This window comes from Dasypus novemcinctus, chromosome 12 (genome assembly GCF_030445035.2).
Source record: "Dasypus novemcinctus isolate mDasNov1 chromosome 12, mDasNov1.1.hap2, whole genome shotgun sequence".
Classification (NCBI taxonomy): domain Eukaryota; kingdom Metazoa; phylum Chordata; class Mammalia; order Cingulata; family Dasypodidae; genus Dasypus; species Dasypus novemcinctus.
Genome location: NC_080684.1, coordinates 87,466,474 through 87,483,325, shown reverse-complemented (window position 1 = coordinate 87,483,325; position 16,852 = coordinate 87,466,474). Strand labels below are relative to the sequence as shown.

Here is a 16,852-nt window from a genome sequence, read left to right as displayed (position 1 = left end):
TCCCTCAATTCAAAATTAAATCTACCAAATTTAGTTAATCAGACTCAGTGAAGGCTTGCAAAAAAATCCCCAGATACAATGACCTTGACTGGGATGAAATTTGCCAAAAGCATTCAAATATCTTGAAATATCTGAGGTTTAAAAACCATATGTTTTAAGTGAATGTCAGAAGAAGTAGCTTATGACAAGGCATAAATAATTTGTATTGTTCACTTCAAAGACAGTCTATTTGTGAGAAAGTGACAGAAATGTCAATTTTGGGCAAATCGTGTTTCAAATTATCTTTTTTATCAATTTCAGAGGTTTCAGTCTATCAAAAACAACAACAGTAAAATAACAGTAATGAAATAAGCCAGGACAATTGGTCACTGGCACAGTGTAAGCCCATTCTTTAAGTTGTTTCTTCCCTTTCTACTTTAAGTTACATATTTAGAAACATTGTCATGTGAAAGGAAAATAACAATTAAAGGGATACTTAATTAGACATTTTTACATACTGTTTATACTTTAGTGTTGGCTCTACTTTAATTTTTGGAATCACAATGTTCATTTTTTTTTTTCCCAACATTTTATTATGGAATTTTTCCAAGTACAGACACTTTGAAAGAATTGTACAGTTCATACTCATATACCCGCTCCTTAGATTCTACAACTAGCAAATACTCTATTCGCTTTATTACCTATCTATCAGTTCATCCATCCTTCTCTCTACCCATCAAACAATCTGTCTTAATTTTTGATGCATTTCAAAGGTTCAGGGTACATCAGTACCCTTCCCCCTGAACACTTTACACCGCCTATCATTAACCAGAGTTTAATATCTGTGTGCCAATTTGTTGCTTTTCAATGTGTTTTATTTCACTTTCTATTTGGGGGCTTTCTACAGATCTCAAGACTTTTCTAGAATTTCTTATCTTTTTTTCCCAAATTTCCTCATTCTTTTTTGTTGTTGCTGCTCTTTGTTACTTCAAGGTTCACTTTTCTCTGTAGAAGGAGTATTTCTCAGTTTAAGGGCAGGAGTCTGACTTGTGTGTCATGAAGATTACAATATTCACAGGCAGCGAAATCAGGGAACTTGAGTGTCTGCTGGGCAAATCGGAGGCCTGTGCTTTCTTGCAGCAGTCAAGCAGTCAAGTATTTCACCCCATAGTGAAGGTGGTTTGCTTGGGACATGATGAGGTAAAGTGCCTTTTCCAGGTCTCCAAGGTTTTGAGATTCTGCAGGCTTGTATTTAACTTTGAATCCCAAAGTACTTTTTTAGTGGTATCTTTCATACGTCGCTGACGTGCGTGCATCTGTGTGGGAGTGCATACGTTGTGTGTTGTTTGCGTGTGCATCTCCCCTGTGAATTACAATTCAACATGGGGCTTCTCACCAAGCCTCTTTAGACTGTCAGCTTTATTGGTGCAATTTTTTAAAAGTTTTTTTGTTCCCTATGCTAATAAAGCTTGTCTCTGCTTCAATCAAAGCATATTATCTCTCCCCCTCCCTTTTTTTTCCCTGTAAGCAAGGCAGCAATCTGTTCTGTTTAAATGCTTCATCATCTCTGCTCTCCCCATTCCTGCTTCCCCAGATTTTAGAGATTGTTGACTATTATGTAACAGATGGCCTGACAGCCCTCCGACTCTTTGCGGGGTTGGCCAGCAGCTTGGCTTGGAAAATAGCAGCACTGGAGTGAGTATTCCCAGGCATGGGACGCTCATGAATTTTAACTCCTCCGTAACAAAGGAATTCAAAGGGGTAAGAGCCAATCTATCAGGAGCCGAGGCAATTAAAAGACTTAGGTTGGCATTCTGCTGCAGAGGATTCCCTTCTCGGGTTCTGAATATTTAGACTAGATTAGGTCAGCCTGGCTCCTATTCATCTCTGCCCTGCCACAAGGCATCAAAACAATGAAATGACTCAAAAACAGAAACCAGTAGGGCTTTAGCCTTTAATGACCAAGTGTTCGCATTGTTGTCTAAGAATACCAGGCGGGAAAGGACAGAGGAGCCCTAAACCACGTCTCACCTGATCTTCCGAAAGGAAACCTCAGCGACGGCCAGGCAAAGGCTGGCCTCTCTAGTTTAGATTTGCCTTTCAAGGCCCTGACATTCAGTATTTTAGCCACTTGAGGTTTGGACTTAGACCTCCTCAGGATGCTCGCTCTTGGCAGTTATTTCAGGGCATGAAGATAGGCTTATAGCTTAATGCAATGAGGAAACAGAGTGGTAGTTGACTGTGTTTTAACTTAAAAAGCACAGAAATGGACTAAGAAGAAAATAGCTAGTGCTCATAGTCCCACCCTTACAAAACATTTAAGCCTATTTGCTTCCTGTCCTTTCTCCGCCTATATTTATATATTTGAAATTACACAAATAACATGTGGCTGCACTGTTTCTTTTAAGAAGTAGAGTATTACAGGTAAAACTTCTGAGTTCCATTTCCAACCTTCTGTGGCCCTCAAAGCCTATATGCACATCTGGCATCCTTTTCTGCATGCTGTTGTTTTTCTTTCTCTCTCTCTTTCTCCCTCTCTCTCTTCCTTCCTTCTTTTCTTCCATCCTTCCTTCCTTGCTTCCTTCTTTCTTTCTCTCTTCCTTTCTTCCTTTCTCCCTTCTTTCCTTTCTTTCTTTCATTAAAGATACACACCAAAAATTTTTGATCATGGAAATTTCCCTTTGTTGTTTTTGAGCTCAACATTTTAAAATTAATATTTTTAAATACTATCTTCTAAGATTTCTTTGAGTGGAAGAGGAGAATGGTGATGTTTCTGCATTTGCTCAAACCACCATCTGGAACACACAGAACAAGAACTCAAGTTACTTTTTAACCTGTAATAACCAATGCAAAAATTACATTTCCAATTCATGGCATCATATAATTTTAAAATGTGAAGGGACTCTGTATATCATCTATATGCCTGGAAAATAGTAAGTTCTGAGTAATTATTATTATTACTATTATCATCTAGTTCCTTTAGGTACTTTATTGATGAAGTAACTGATAGCCAGAGAAGTGAGGTGAAGACCTAAGATCATGCAACGGATTAGGGGTTGAGTTGAGCTTATTCCCTGTTTAGTGTTCTTTCTTTATACTTTGCATTAAAGTGTGGTATTCAGTCAAATATCAACTGAGGGCTGGACAATATGGGGAATACAAGGACAGTACAAGACATGCTCTTGTAGAACTGAAAATCTAGCTGTGGAGACCAGATGAACTCACATGGCACTGATGAAGAATACAACAAATGCATGATTGTGCTAAATTGTCTGGTCTTTATGGAAAAGAAATAAGAATTCTAAGAAGGGAGAGGATTAGCCCAATAGAAGAATTTATATTTGAACTGAATCGTGAAGGATGGAATTGAAAAAAGAATGCCAGGGGTGGGTTGATGCAAGAGGGTGAGCAAAGGCAAAGTAGAGCGTGACCTGGCAGGTAAGAGTCAGAGGCAGAAGGTTGTCTGACTGGCACCAGCCAAAATGAAACTGAGTTGATAGGGAGATGATGACCTTGTTTCTTAGAAAGCACAGGAAATGCTCTTTCCTAACTAGTTTTCTTCTGAAAAAATGTGCAGTCTCCTGGGAAAAAAATTTGAGTGAGCTTTTCCGAAAAGTGTTTTATTCAGTATTATCCACCCCCATTCTGGTCCAAATTTGGGGGAAGTGGGGCAAGAAACAAATAAATCTATTTCATATTTAGTTCCGCTTGACAGGTGGTCTGAATTGTTACTTTTTTAAATTTTTTTATTGATTTTGTAAAATTATTACATTAAAAAAAATATGAGGTCCCATTCAACCCCACCACACCCACCCCACCACTCCCCCCCCAGCAACATTCACTCCCATCATCATGACACATCCATTGCATTTGGTAAATACATCTCTGGGCATCTCTGCACCTCATGGTCACTGGTCCACATCATGTTACTTTTTCATTATAACTCCTCACTACCATCACCACCTCTACCACCACCAACAAATACAACAGTGTCACGCCCCGAGTAGCAGTTTCACACCCACCACTACCATCCTACAAAAACATCACTACATCCCCCCCCAAAAAATCACTTTCCAGCACTGCCACTAGCAACATCATCATGCCGCTACCACCACCACTACCACAGCCATCACCATCAACATCACACTTCCACCACCATCACCCCCAGCACCTCCAGCACCACCAGCACTAGCCCACCACCTCAATAAAACATCAATGTCCCTCACCACCATCACCTGCTCCAACTACCACCACCACCACCACCCACCGCCACTCTACCTGATGACTACAACTGTCGAATACTCTGAGAAAAATCTTTCCTGGAAAATCTTTCTGTAGATTTCCACAGAGAAAACAAGATTACAATGAGCAGACAGTTCAAAGAAAAATGGAAATTCAAAGCAATATGGGTTTTCACTAAACCACAGGTGATTTGTTTTAAACCATCAAAGAGACAATCTGACAAGCTATACTATCTGAAGATATGCAAAAATGGATACTTCCCTGATTATGACTTTTGTATTGGAATGCAGTTTAGGGCTACAAGAGCAAGAGATTTAAAAACAACTTTAATTATAGAAAAATAGTAAAGGTATAATTTTTAACAAGTCAAAAGCTAAAACTGAGCATATTCATTCAACAGATTCTGTATCTATTCCCAGAGAACTCAAAATCCTTCTTCTTTGAGTTTCCAAGGACATTGAATAACTGATCAGTGTCTCACAATTGTTTTAGTTCAGTTTATTCAGTTGATTTTATTCTTCTCTAGCCAAAGACAGAATAATATGGCATAAGTTCCACTTTCACCAATTTTGTTATGTTATGTGCTCTAACCATAATGCTTACCAGCATACCCATCAGAATTTACTCTGGGTGCCCACATAGGCACCTAAAAGTATTGAAGTAACAGTACAAATTCTTGGCTTTTGACTTAGTTTCAAAATCAACCAAGAATTTTCTCTTTAGAGGGTCAGGTGGTACGTGGGAAAGGGGGCCTGTGTAGGCATCTGAGAACCAGAGTCCTATTCTGACTTCTCAGTAGACTAGTAGGTAGCTGCAAGGGACAATGCAAGACAACACATAACCCCCTTCACTGCTAGCCCCTCCAGGGCAGTTTTGCACAAGGTCATGTAGCTTTCTGGGGGCAGACTACATTCAATGCCCGGTCACTGTGAGAGGACCAGGCCAGCCCCCTTGCTCCTTCTAAGGCCATTTTACCTCCAGAGCTCCTCAGGCCTGGCCAAGGTTACATCTAGGGCTCCACTAAGTTGACTTCTGCCTCTTCCCAACCCTACTTTTCTCCCCTTCTAGGCCTGGGTATTGATCCCCAAGCCACTCCCTAACAAATATAATACACTAAACTCTTCTTTACATTTTGTTCCCTGGAAGACTCAACCCATAAAAGTAACACCCACCTTCTTTCTCATCTTGTTTCCTTCTTCTAATCATAAGGCTGGTGTGAGGATCCAATAAAATAGTTTAGTGAAATGACTTTGAAACCATAATGTAAATTTTGTTTTCCTTTTATAAGAATGATGATTAGAAATAGATCCTCAGTTGAGCCATCTCATTTGGAATTCAAGAGTACAGACCATGAAAGCAGACAAACTTGGCTTAGAATCCCTGCTTCACCACCTATAGCAACATGATCTTGGGAAAGTTACTTTCCCTTACTTGCTCTCTCCCATCTGTAAAGTGGAGACAAAAATAATAATGCCTATCTCAACAAATTGTCTGGTTAATTAGATGGGACATATTATTTAAAGGACTTGGCACAAAGGTTAACTTGAAGACATGCTATGTTGGCTGCATCTGGTGGAAGCAATTATAAAATGTCAGATTTCCCATGTATTTCCAGGAATGAATAGTATACATAACCATGTGGTAGGCACTTTTCCCATGGAAAAGTGACAAGGAAAAGTTCAGGATTCAAGGTAGTTGGCATCCTCAGTATTTGCCTGGGACTTGCGTGGGTCCCAGGGCAGAACAGGGAGAAGGCCACACACAGGTCTCCAGCATGTGGGCCACGGAGCTGTTTAGTTTGAAAGTCACCTTGTGCCCAGAGGCTCGATTATGGGACTAAAAGATGAAAATAATTCATCTCTCTGTATTATGGAGGATGGAGAAGACTGGGCTAGAACATCCTCCCATATTGCCTAGAAAGGTGTGGGTAGAGAAATCTGCCATAAAGGCGGGAAAGAAATAATAAAAAATGAGAAGCTTGAATTCATGAGTGAGGTTACCTAAAGGCATCAAACACAATATTTGCTCAGGATGGGTCAGATTGATATGTAGTAGTTACTAAAGAAATACTTGAACTGATCATTTTATTGACTGGGAAAAGTGGCAGAGGTGAGTGAAATAAACCAATGCAGTCTTTCCAAAGAAACCCCACCCCATCCGCTTGGGTGTCTCTTATCCAAACTTCCCGTCTTTCATCCCACCTGACTTTGCTCTGGAGAAGTTCCAGGGTCAACGTGCCCTGATGCCAGTCTGTTTCATGTAGTTTGGCAAGCTGGAATCATGTGCAAAGTCCGAAAAGTCAGGAGTCAGTCCTCCCACACCTGTTCATGGTCTCTTTGCCTACTGTCCTAAGCAGGCGTTCTCCTGGGCTTTGGAACAGAAGTTTCTCCCACCCCATACTCCTACCTTTTGGTCTATTATTCTACCATTGGTCTTCAAGGATACCTTCTGGGAAAATATTATGCAGTCTCTGTGGGGTTAAAGTTGGAATGAGGATAGAAGCCCCCTCTCAATTAGAGGTTACGTGGGCATCACCATCCCAAAATCCTCAGGATTGGGGAGTAAAATATGGACTAGAGTAGACTTGCTGGTATTCTACTATAGACTTATGGTGATTCTAGCAATGGAAGAAATTATATCATTGATGTGGAGACAGTGGCCCCTGAAGGTGCTGAAATCAGGGAGAAGGAAAAAGAGGTATAAGATGGGGGCATTTTCAGGAGTTAAAATTGACCAGAATCACATTGCAATGACAGATACAGGCCATTCTATATCTTTCCATAACCCACAGAATTGAGTGGGAGAGAGTGCAAACTATGATATAAACTATAATACATGCTTAGTGGCAATGTACCAAAATGAGTTCATCAATTGCAATGAATGTACCACACTAATGAAAGAAATTATTAATGTGGGGAAAGGTGGAAGATGTGGGGAGGGGGGCATATGGGAATTCCTTATATTTTTTAATGTAACATTTTATGTAATCTAAGTACCTTTTAAAAATAAACAAAAAATATATTAAAAAATAAATAAAGTTGGAATGGTTGAGGTAGACTGCCAAGAATACCACTAACTAATGCCTAGAAAGACCATCCCACCGGTCCCTGGGGTTGAGTCAGCCAATGTGACAGGTCTCCCTCTCCCCTGACCACATATGTGTGTCCTGTTCCAAGCCCTATGGTCGGTCAGCCAGCGCAGCCTTCCCAAGTGGAAGGGGACACTTCTCCCGTCAAGAGTGTGTGACAGGCTCTGTTACCTTCTACCAAGCTAGTAATTCATTTCTAGAAATGGTTTCAAGATATATTTTAAATCTTCTGGTCTATTAGGCCAACTAATGATTAATCATCTAAAAAGACTTTATTGAAAGAGGATAATGATGATGACAATGGTGATCAGTCCAGTTATTGAGCATCTACCAGGCATCAGACCCTGTCCCTAGCGCTTTACCTACATGATCACACAGCTTTGCAATGCCCCTGTGAGGGGTGATCACCCATTTTAGAGATGAAGAGTCAATAATTATTTCCAAAACGTTTATAACAGTCCTTGGCTGATAGAAAGCACTGTGGGTTTGCTAAATAATAAAGAAATAAAAATGGTAAATTACAGGATCAAAATTTGCACCCACCTCTCTAGTACCAAAGTGCTCTTTCTACTGCCCCACACTGCTCCCAACCCATGCTGTGCTGCCCCGGCCCAGGTGCAGGGGCAGAGAGAGGCAGGGGACAGTGTGAAGAGCAATTATCTAGTGCCCTGTTCTTTTCTTCTACCTCCCTCCCTTCCTCTTTCCTTCTTCTACTACTCCCTTTTATCAACAGGTCCCAAACACTTCCCATGTGTCAGACTGTGGGATAGGTACCTGGGAAACATGACCCCTCCCCTCAAGCTGTCCATCATTCCTAACCTCAAAACGTTTATGGTTTCATTGGAATTGAGACTAAGGTGCAAAAAACTACCAAAATAAAACCAAATGGACGGTAATTGTCTTAAGTGATATGATACCAACTTGAAGTGTCCTAGTGGGGGATTAAAAAACAAGTGGAATGTAACACTTTAAGGGCATTTTGACACCAAAATTAGATATCGCTGTGTTGCTTCTTCGACTCTAAAAATAATCTAGGTTCATTGTCAAAAATGTTTAGACCACAGAATATAAAGAGGCAACAAAAAAATCACATTTAATCCCATAAATACTATAAATATAAATATATTCAAGTTTTCTCAACTTCGGCATTATTAACATTTTGGGTCAAATAATTATTTGCTCTGAGGCTGTCCTGTGCATTATACTATTTAGCAGCATCCTTGGATCTTTGGCCTTCCCCACTAGATGCTGGTATTATCCTAAACTATCCCACCCTACTCCCACCTCCAGTTTTGACAATCAAAAAATACCTCTTGACTTTGTCAGATATCCCTGGGGATGGACATGGGAAATTGCCCCTTGTTGAACTCTCTTTCTCTTTCTCTCTTCATATACATATATATTTTTTCATACTCAACAACATACTAATCCCATGCATTTTGCAATGCAAACAACATGCAGAATATAAAAACTTAGATCATGCTATACACATTGTTTTGTAACCCATTTTTTTTGTTTGGGTAATAAATCCTAGACATCTTGTGTGACTATTGCATTTTATGCCTCGTATTGCAGAACACTGTCTTTTATTCTTATACCGTAGTTTCCTAACCAGTACCCTACTTTTGCCCATTTAGGTTATTTTCAAACATTTTCCCAGTATAAGAAACACTGCAATGAATGTCCCTTTGCATAAGTCTTAGTGACATTTCCTGATAAACTCTTCCAAGTGGAATTTCTAGGCTGGTCATTTTTGTAGTTTTGCTAATTGTTCTATGGAGAGGTTATAGCAGCAAGTTAAGCTCCTTCCAGCCATGTATCACTGCTTATTTCTCCACAGCATCCTCAACTGTTGGTACTAGCAATATTGTAAATCTCTGCCACTCTGACAGGTAAAACAAATGTTGTCATATTGCTTATTTGAATTTTTTAATATTAGAGAAGTTGCACTTCTGTTTTCCTGTCCTGGCTATTTGCATTTCTTCTTTCTGGAATTGTATTTGATGTTCTTTGTTTATTTTAATTCGGTGCTTGCTTTTCTAAAGATTGATTTATAAGAATCCTTTATTTTGTTAACTATAATAACCCTGAATCATCATATATGTTGCAAATAATTTCCCTGTTTGATATTTGTCTTTTAAATTTAGTTATAAATTTTTGTTATTGTACAAGAACTTTTTAAAATGATCTTTAAAATCATTTAATAAAATCATTAGTAATCCTGTTGGGATTTTCAGTAAAATTACTGTCTTAGTAGGTAAAAAATGGTTGAATGTTGCCTGTTTTAACACTCTACAATCTAACACTTTAAGTTTACTGTTAATTTTGGGAAAGTTTGTATTTTTATCATTTTTATACAAAGACTACTGTATACCTTTCCATATAGTCATGTCTCCTTTGATGTCCCTGAACAGTTTTATAGCATTATTTTTTTCATTGTAATGATTTCTTGTAATTTTTGAATATTGATTAATTACCTTTGCTTCCATTCTTGATACATTGTCTTCCTTTCATGGTGGTGGGGGTAGGCTGGGATCCTTAGGCAAATAATCTCTGAACCTTCACTTCTTCAAGTAAAACCAATATAAATTGACATTTAGCTTGAAGAATTGCATGGCCTGATGTTGTGAACATGATCTTCATATTCTGTAGCAGTTCTGTCCAACAGAAATATAACATGAGCCACAAATGTGAGCCACAAATGTGAGCCATATGTGTAACTTCACATTTTTTAGTAGCCATATTTAAAAGCGTGAAAAGACTCAGGGTGAATGCAAAAGGTAACTGTGCAAAGACATCAGGGACATGATACTTCTTGCTTCTCCGGATGCAAGTTTCTGTATGTTAATGACTTGTCAGGCAACTCTTAAGTTACTAGAATTGATAAACAAATGTGTACTTTTGCAATGAAATTGATTATGAGTTGATCCAAGTATTTAACCATTGGTGCTAAGTCTGACCATACATTACCATGCTAGAAAGTGGGTTTTTTTCAAGGGTGAAGAAGCAAATCTTAACTACAGTGTAATTTACAGCTTCCAAAAAAATTAAAAGTACAAAAGGTAAATCTGGCAGCTACAGAGCATACTATACACTATGTGCATTTATAAGGGCTATTTTATATGTTGTAGTGCTGACATTTTAAAATTAAAAGGAATACACTCAAAAAATAAATAAATAAATAAAAGAGTGAAAAGAAGTAGTTTATTTAATGAAAGTTTATTTTATTAAAAGTTTATTTAAATCAAGGATTCTTAGCCTTTTTTGTTCCATGGGCCCCTTTGCCAGTCAGGTGAAAACCACGGACCCCTTACTAAGTCCCACACTAAATTGTGTATTATTTAATAAATATGTCACACCTGCACCAATACATCTCCAGAAGAATAATGTTTTTCTTTGAATTTCAATTCAAGTTCATGGACCTCTTATTAAGAACTCCTGATTTAAACCAATATATTACCATTTCAGCATGTATCCAATGTGAAATTTATTCTAGTGATATTTTACTTTCCTACTTTCATACTCTTTGAAATCCAGAATGCACTTTATGTTCACAGCACATCACAATTCAGACTAGCCATTTTTCAAGTGCTCAATAGCCACAAGTGGCTAATAGCTACTATATTGGACAATGCAACCCTAGAGCATTAAATATAAGTTATCTAATTCTGGGGGGTCATGCATTAATTCTTTCTGGCCTAGCTCCCTAAATAGTCCTTTGTGATTGGGTTGGGTGGCACACCTTGATCATTCTCATTCATCATAGCATGTCTCTGCTCTAGACCTTCAAATCAGATGCCTTCTCTAATCCAGTACTGAGATGATCCTGGGAACTGGCTTCTTGACCCCTGCTAAAGTTGGGGATTTTTTTTTAGGTGGTCCTGGGGATTGAACCAGGGACCTCATATATGCAAAGCATGTGCTCAACCACTGAGCTACACCCACTCCACCCCCTGCTAAAGTTGGCAGTGTGCTTTTTGGCCCAGTAAATTTGAGGATCTAAGAGAATTAAAGCCTTCTGTACTTCCTGCTTGCAATTACTTGTCTGTAAGCCTCTGTCAACTGTCTGAACTTTTCTCCAACAACCTCTCACATCTAGGTTGCACTAGCATCACAGAATGGTTGCTGGGCCCATGCAAGCTGTGACAAAGTCCTGGAATTTCCACAAGTTTTAAATCACTAGCTTCCCCTGAAATGTATGTCTTTATAGAAGCCCCTGGAAACACCATTTCCAGTGAAACATGCCCAGAATTTAACCACTTCTCGCTACATGACAAAAAGCCTGATCCAGTCCACCATTATCTCTTACCTGGATTATTGCAGTAGCCTCTTCCAGGTCCTCCTGCTTCTGCCCTGGCCCTTCTTCAATATATCCACAGCAATCAGAAGGCTCCCGTTAAGATGCAATGCAGCCCACGCCGGTCCCCTGCACGTACCCTCCAATGGCTTCCTTTCTTGTTCATAGGTTAAAAAAAAAGCCAAAGTCCTCATATTGACCTTCAAGACCATTCGTGATCTGGCTTGTCACTCACTCTCTGACCCACTTAGTACCCATCTTCCCCCATTCTTTGCTCTGTTATGGACCTCCTTGCTGCTTCTTAACCACAATAGGCAGACTCCCAACTCAGGGCCTTTGCACTTGTGTTTTCCCTGCCAGGAATCCTCATTCCCTGACAGCCACATGACTTGTTCCCAACCTTCTCTAGGTCTTCTTCAAATGTTGATTTATCGATGAGCGCTTTCCTGATAATCCCATGAAAACCTGTCACCCTGTCCCAACACTCTTTATCTCCCTTCCCTGTTTCATTTCTTTTTCATAAAACTTACCACCATCTGACATTCTATGTTTTACTTACATATTTTTTCCTTGTCTGTTCGGTTTTCTCCTATAGTCCCAGTGACCTTGTCTGTCTGGTTAACCCCTGAATTCCAAGAAACTGCGTAATGCCCGGCACATGGTAGGTGCTCAGTAAATGTTTCTTGAATGAATGAATAAGTGAGTGAGTAAATAAAAATAATGGGTGAAATGTTAGCTAAGTTGCCCTCCCAGATCACAAATGAAAGCAAAAGCCCTGATGGATGCAGAAAGCCTAGTGCCCTAGACGTCATGAACGGTGCCCTACTTCCTTATGGACTCTGAAATGGATTTGCTATGAACTCCTCCACAAATCATTGCTTTTCCTTTATAACATGGGTATAGTGGAGGTAATTGGCAGACACAGATGGAAATAGAAGAGCTAACAGCATAAAAAAACAAAACTGTTTGTGTTTCCTTGACTCACCCCCTCAAGAGTTCAAAGCATTTCAAGCTGTGGCTGTACCTTTTCCTCCTTTCACAGAATTTCACAGAAAAAAAAAAAACAACAAAAACGATGGCCACCTGGAACAGAAGCAAGGACATACATACAAAATGAAGTAAAGGCTTAAGACCATTTTCACATAAGAAAAATCAAATTCCATCATCCAGATGGTTTGTTCCACCTGAATAATTTCTAAAATTACCTCACTTCTCCACTTTACTCTGAGACCACACCTTTGTCCCAAATTCACATATTTTCTCAAAAATAAAGACTTCCATACTACTGCCATTAAGTAAGGTAAATTCCACTTAAATTTCCCCATAAAAATGTTTAAGAGCTTTGTTATAGTCTTTCCTGCTGAGTTGAAATACAAATGACTTTGGACAACAAAATGTAAGAGTATGCTTACTAAAGTCACAAAAACTAGCAGGAGCTAATCTTTTTTATTTTATTTCATTTATTTTTTTAATTAAATTGTCTTTTTTTAAAAAGATACATAGGTCACAAAAAAATGTTACATTAAGTTGGACTCAGAGTTGCTAATCTTTTCATCTCCTCTAAGTCAAACCTCGTGAACCCTTGAGAAAAGTAACTCTTGAACCCCGGGGTCATCTGGGTGACACTTCACACCTGAGAGAAGTACCTGAGGGTGACTGAGTGCAGGATTGTATTTCTGTTGGATGCATGAAACAATGACAGCGTGTTGCTGGGGACAGCCTGCCAGCCTTGGCCCACTGAGTCAGCTCACAAAGCCGGCTCTTTCTCCTTCCTGCCTGCTGACCCAGGTCATCTGTTCTTCCCTAGCCACACGGTAGAAAAGTCCTGAAATCCGAGGACATTTCAATATGATATATCTCCATGTTCCTGGATTTCATGGAAACTCCTGTGAAACAGAATTCCTTTGCGTGTTGCATTTCCCAAGCCATTGCTGCTGCATTCCCAAGCCACAAGGGAAGGTTTTCATTCAGATTGCTGGCAAGGACTTAGCCAACTCTTCGGTCCTTCTCTTCAGTTAACTTGCTTTCCTCTTTTTGATAATGCACTATCTCCAACCATTTTTAAAAATTAGGAATAACTTTATTTGCAAAATGAAATTCAGGAATAGATTATTTTGAAGATTAAGGAATTATGATCTCCACCTAAATATAGAAGACAACAAATTCGATTTTCACAATTTTGGTGTTCATGTGCCTTTACCCTGGTTTTAAACTTCCACTTGGCACAGATAGACAATCTTGGAAATTATTCTAAAGTAGGAAATTATTTGAAACTCTGAGTCTCTACCTACTTATTTTAACAGATTTAGAAATTTTGCCAGTCAGGTTGTACCCAGGACCCCATGCTTTTGATCACAGCTCGAAGGATTTAATCCACTAACTTCTCAAGTATTTATGTTGGCTGAGACTTATGATATAAAATATTTATACTAGAAATTCTCATCCCTTCTCTCTATAAATCCATGAACATTGTCCTACCTTCCTCAAATCCAGACTTTACCTAAGAAGCAATTTAATAATAATAATAATAATAATAATAATAATAATATAAGAGCAGTGCCATTTATCTTAATTCTCACAACTGACCTACATATTGATGGTTTTTTTTGTCTCCAGTTTTTTAAAGAGAAAATTGAAGCATGAAAAATGAAATTATATAACACTGGTATATTAAGGCACTGGGACTCCATCCCACCCTTGCCTCTGATGATTCAAATATTCTTACATCCAGAATATTCTTGACCACTTTTTACACTGCTAACATTACTCATCATGAATTCTTTACGTATGCATGTGTTCTTTCTGCATATTCATCCCATAAATTCACTCTTTTTTAAAAATATATTTTTATTTATTTTAAAAAGGTACATAGATGACACAAAATGTTACATTAAAAAAATACAGGAGATTTGCATATGCCCCACTCCCTACAATTCCCACTTTTCCCGCATCAACAACTTCTTTCATTAGTGTGGTACATTCATTGCATTTGTTTTTTGTTTAATATTTACTCTTTTTTCTAAAAGATTTTATTTATTTATTTATTTCTCTCCCCTCCCCACCCCAGTTGTCTGTTCTCTGTGTCTATTTGCTGCGTCTTCTTCTTCGTCCACTTCTGTTGTTGTCAGCGGCACGGGAATCTGTTTCTTTTTGCTGCATCATCTTGTTGTGTCAGCTCACTGTGTGTGCGGTGCCATTCCTGGGCAGGCTGAACTTTCTTTCATGCTGGGCAGCTCTCCTTACGGGGCTCACTCCTTGTACGTGGGGCACCCCTACGAGTGGCAGGGCACTCCTTGCGCGCATCAGCACTGTGCATGGGCCAGCTCCACACGGGTCAAGGAGGCCTGGGGTTTGAACTGCAGACCTCCCATGTGGTAGGCGGACGCCCTAACCACTGGGCCAAGTCTGCCACCTGAACCATCTTTCTTCACTGGTCATTGTCCCTGCAGTTGAAGGATTGTTGCTGTTCCATTGGAGAATGCAACAGAGCTCCCCAGAATGGGAACCCAGCACTCTCTCAGTTGTTGCGTGAATCTCTACTCACTGTGGCAACACCCAACGAACATCCAAACATATCTATATACCTATAAGCGTGCCCAGGTGAACTCCCTCCTATGCATCCCCCATCAATGACACCCCACAACAATGCTCCCCTGCCATAGTTGAACGCCTCTGTGGTCCAAAACTTCTTCAAAAATGGAGCCAAATATATTGCCAAATTCAATTAATAGGAAAATGAGGTAGTAATGATAAGTTTAAACATAAGAAACAAAATACATAATAATTTAGAAAAACTAAAATAAAGCAAAAAATTGGGGTATTAAAAATGAAAAATGTTAAACAAATTTTTTTGATGTTTTGCCTTTCATCACTGTAATAGCTATTGTGCTATATGTATACTGGAAATTTCTTCCATTTCTTCCTCAGTGTCTTACTTTTTTTTTTCATTGTGTCTTCAAAGAAATTTTAGGTCACAGTAAAATCACATACAGAATTTAGGGGACTACCATATACCCAACATCCTCCCCTTTTTCCCCTTCCCTATTAGTGATCTTTTTACATATGGATGATATGTTTCTTACAACTGATGTACAAATATTGATATGTGATATGTAGCTACTAACCATGGTCAGTAGTTTACATTATGGTTTACATTTTAGACCATACACTTTTATAAATTTTTGGTGAAATTTGACATGGCTTGCATTCATCATTGAAAGATCTTGCAGAACACTTCCATTGACTACCATTACCCCCTCTTCTATCTATTTTATTCCTCCCTCCACAGCCCCCTCCAGGCCCACAACAACCACCAGGCTTCATTGCTTGAAGGACAAGATTCATAGATACTTGCAACAATGCTGAGGACTTGACACACTAGTCTGTCCTCCCTGATTAGGAGCCACCCATGCTTTCAAGAGACACCCTCCCCTCTTTTTAAGAATATATTGGGCCACCCCAGGATGGGAGTACAACACCTTCTGGCTCATTGTATGTGTCTCCTACCCACTGATATAACACACTATGACAAGATGAACACTCACACACTCTCTAGAAGCCTGCTGTAGGTGTGCCCTGTGCCGAATACCCACCCATTCAACACCCTAAACCAGTAACCCTTCCTTGTCATATTGTCAAAGAGTTTTCCCAACATTGTAGTTTCAACCACATACCCACCAATTCCATACATTCACCTCCTCTCTCACCCAACCCTCCCCCCAGTTCCATGGACCATCCAACCCATCCTCCCCACCCTAGTCCCCTGTCAAGCTTGTACCACCCAACCCAATAGTATCCCTTCACCCCGTTATATCCCTTCTGTGCACAACTACTCACTTCCACCTTATCACTCTTTTTTTTAAATTTATTTTTACTTATTTCTCTCCCCTTCCTCCCACCCCTGCCAGTTGTCTCTCTCTGTGTCCATTCACTGTATGTTCTTTCTGTGTCCACTTGTATTCTTGTCAGTGGCACTGAGAAACTGTGTCTCTTTGTTTTTGTTGCATCATCTTGCTGCGTCAGCTCTCCATGTGTGCTGCACCACTCCTGGGCAGGCTGCACATTTTTTTGCATAGGGCAGCTTTCCTTACGGGGCTCTCTCCTTGCGTGTGGGGCTCCCCTACATGGGGGATACTCCTGTGTGGCAGGGCACTCCTTGTGCACATCAGCACTGCGCATGGGCCAGCTCCACATGGGTCGGGAGGCCCTGGGCTTGAACCCTGGACCTCCCATGTGGTAGGTGGACA

At 39.6% G+C, this 16,852-nt stretch overlaps 1 long non-coding RNA gene across 2 annotated transcripts; it reads right to left on the bottom strand.

Moving 5' to 3' along the window:
• Positions 1-833: 833 nt before the first annotated feature.
• On the bottom strand, positions 834-12,282 carry LOC101439302 (uncharacterized). 2 transcript variants are annotated; one of them, XR_009188327.2, is made up of 4 exons: positions 12,166-12,282; positions 11,619-11,763; positions 9,787-9,966; positions 834-2,774 (listed from the first exon to the last, which is right to left on the bottom strand). It is a non-coding gene; the product is annotated as an uncharacterized lncRNA (long non-coding RNA). The 2 variants fall into 2 exon arrangements; XR_187745.5 differs by lacking the exon at positions 12,166-12,282 and having other exon boundaries at positions 11,619-11,995.
• Between the last annotated feature and the right edge of the window lie 4,570 nt (positions 12,283-16,852).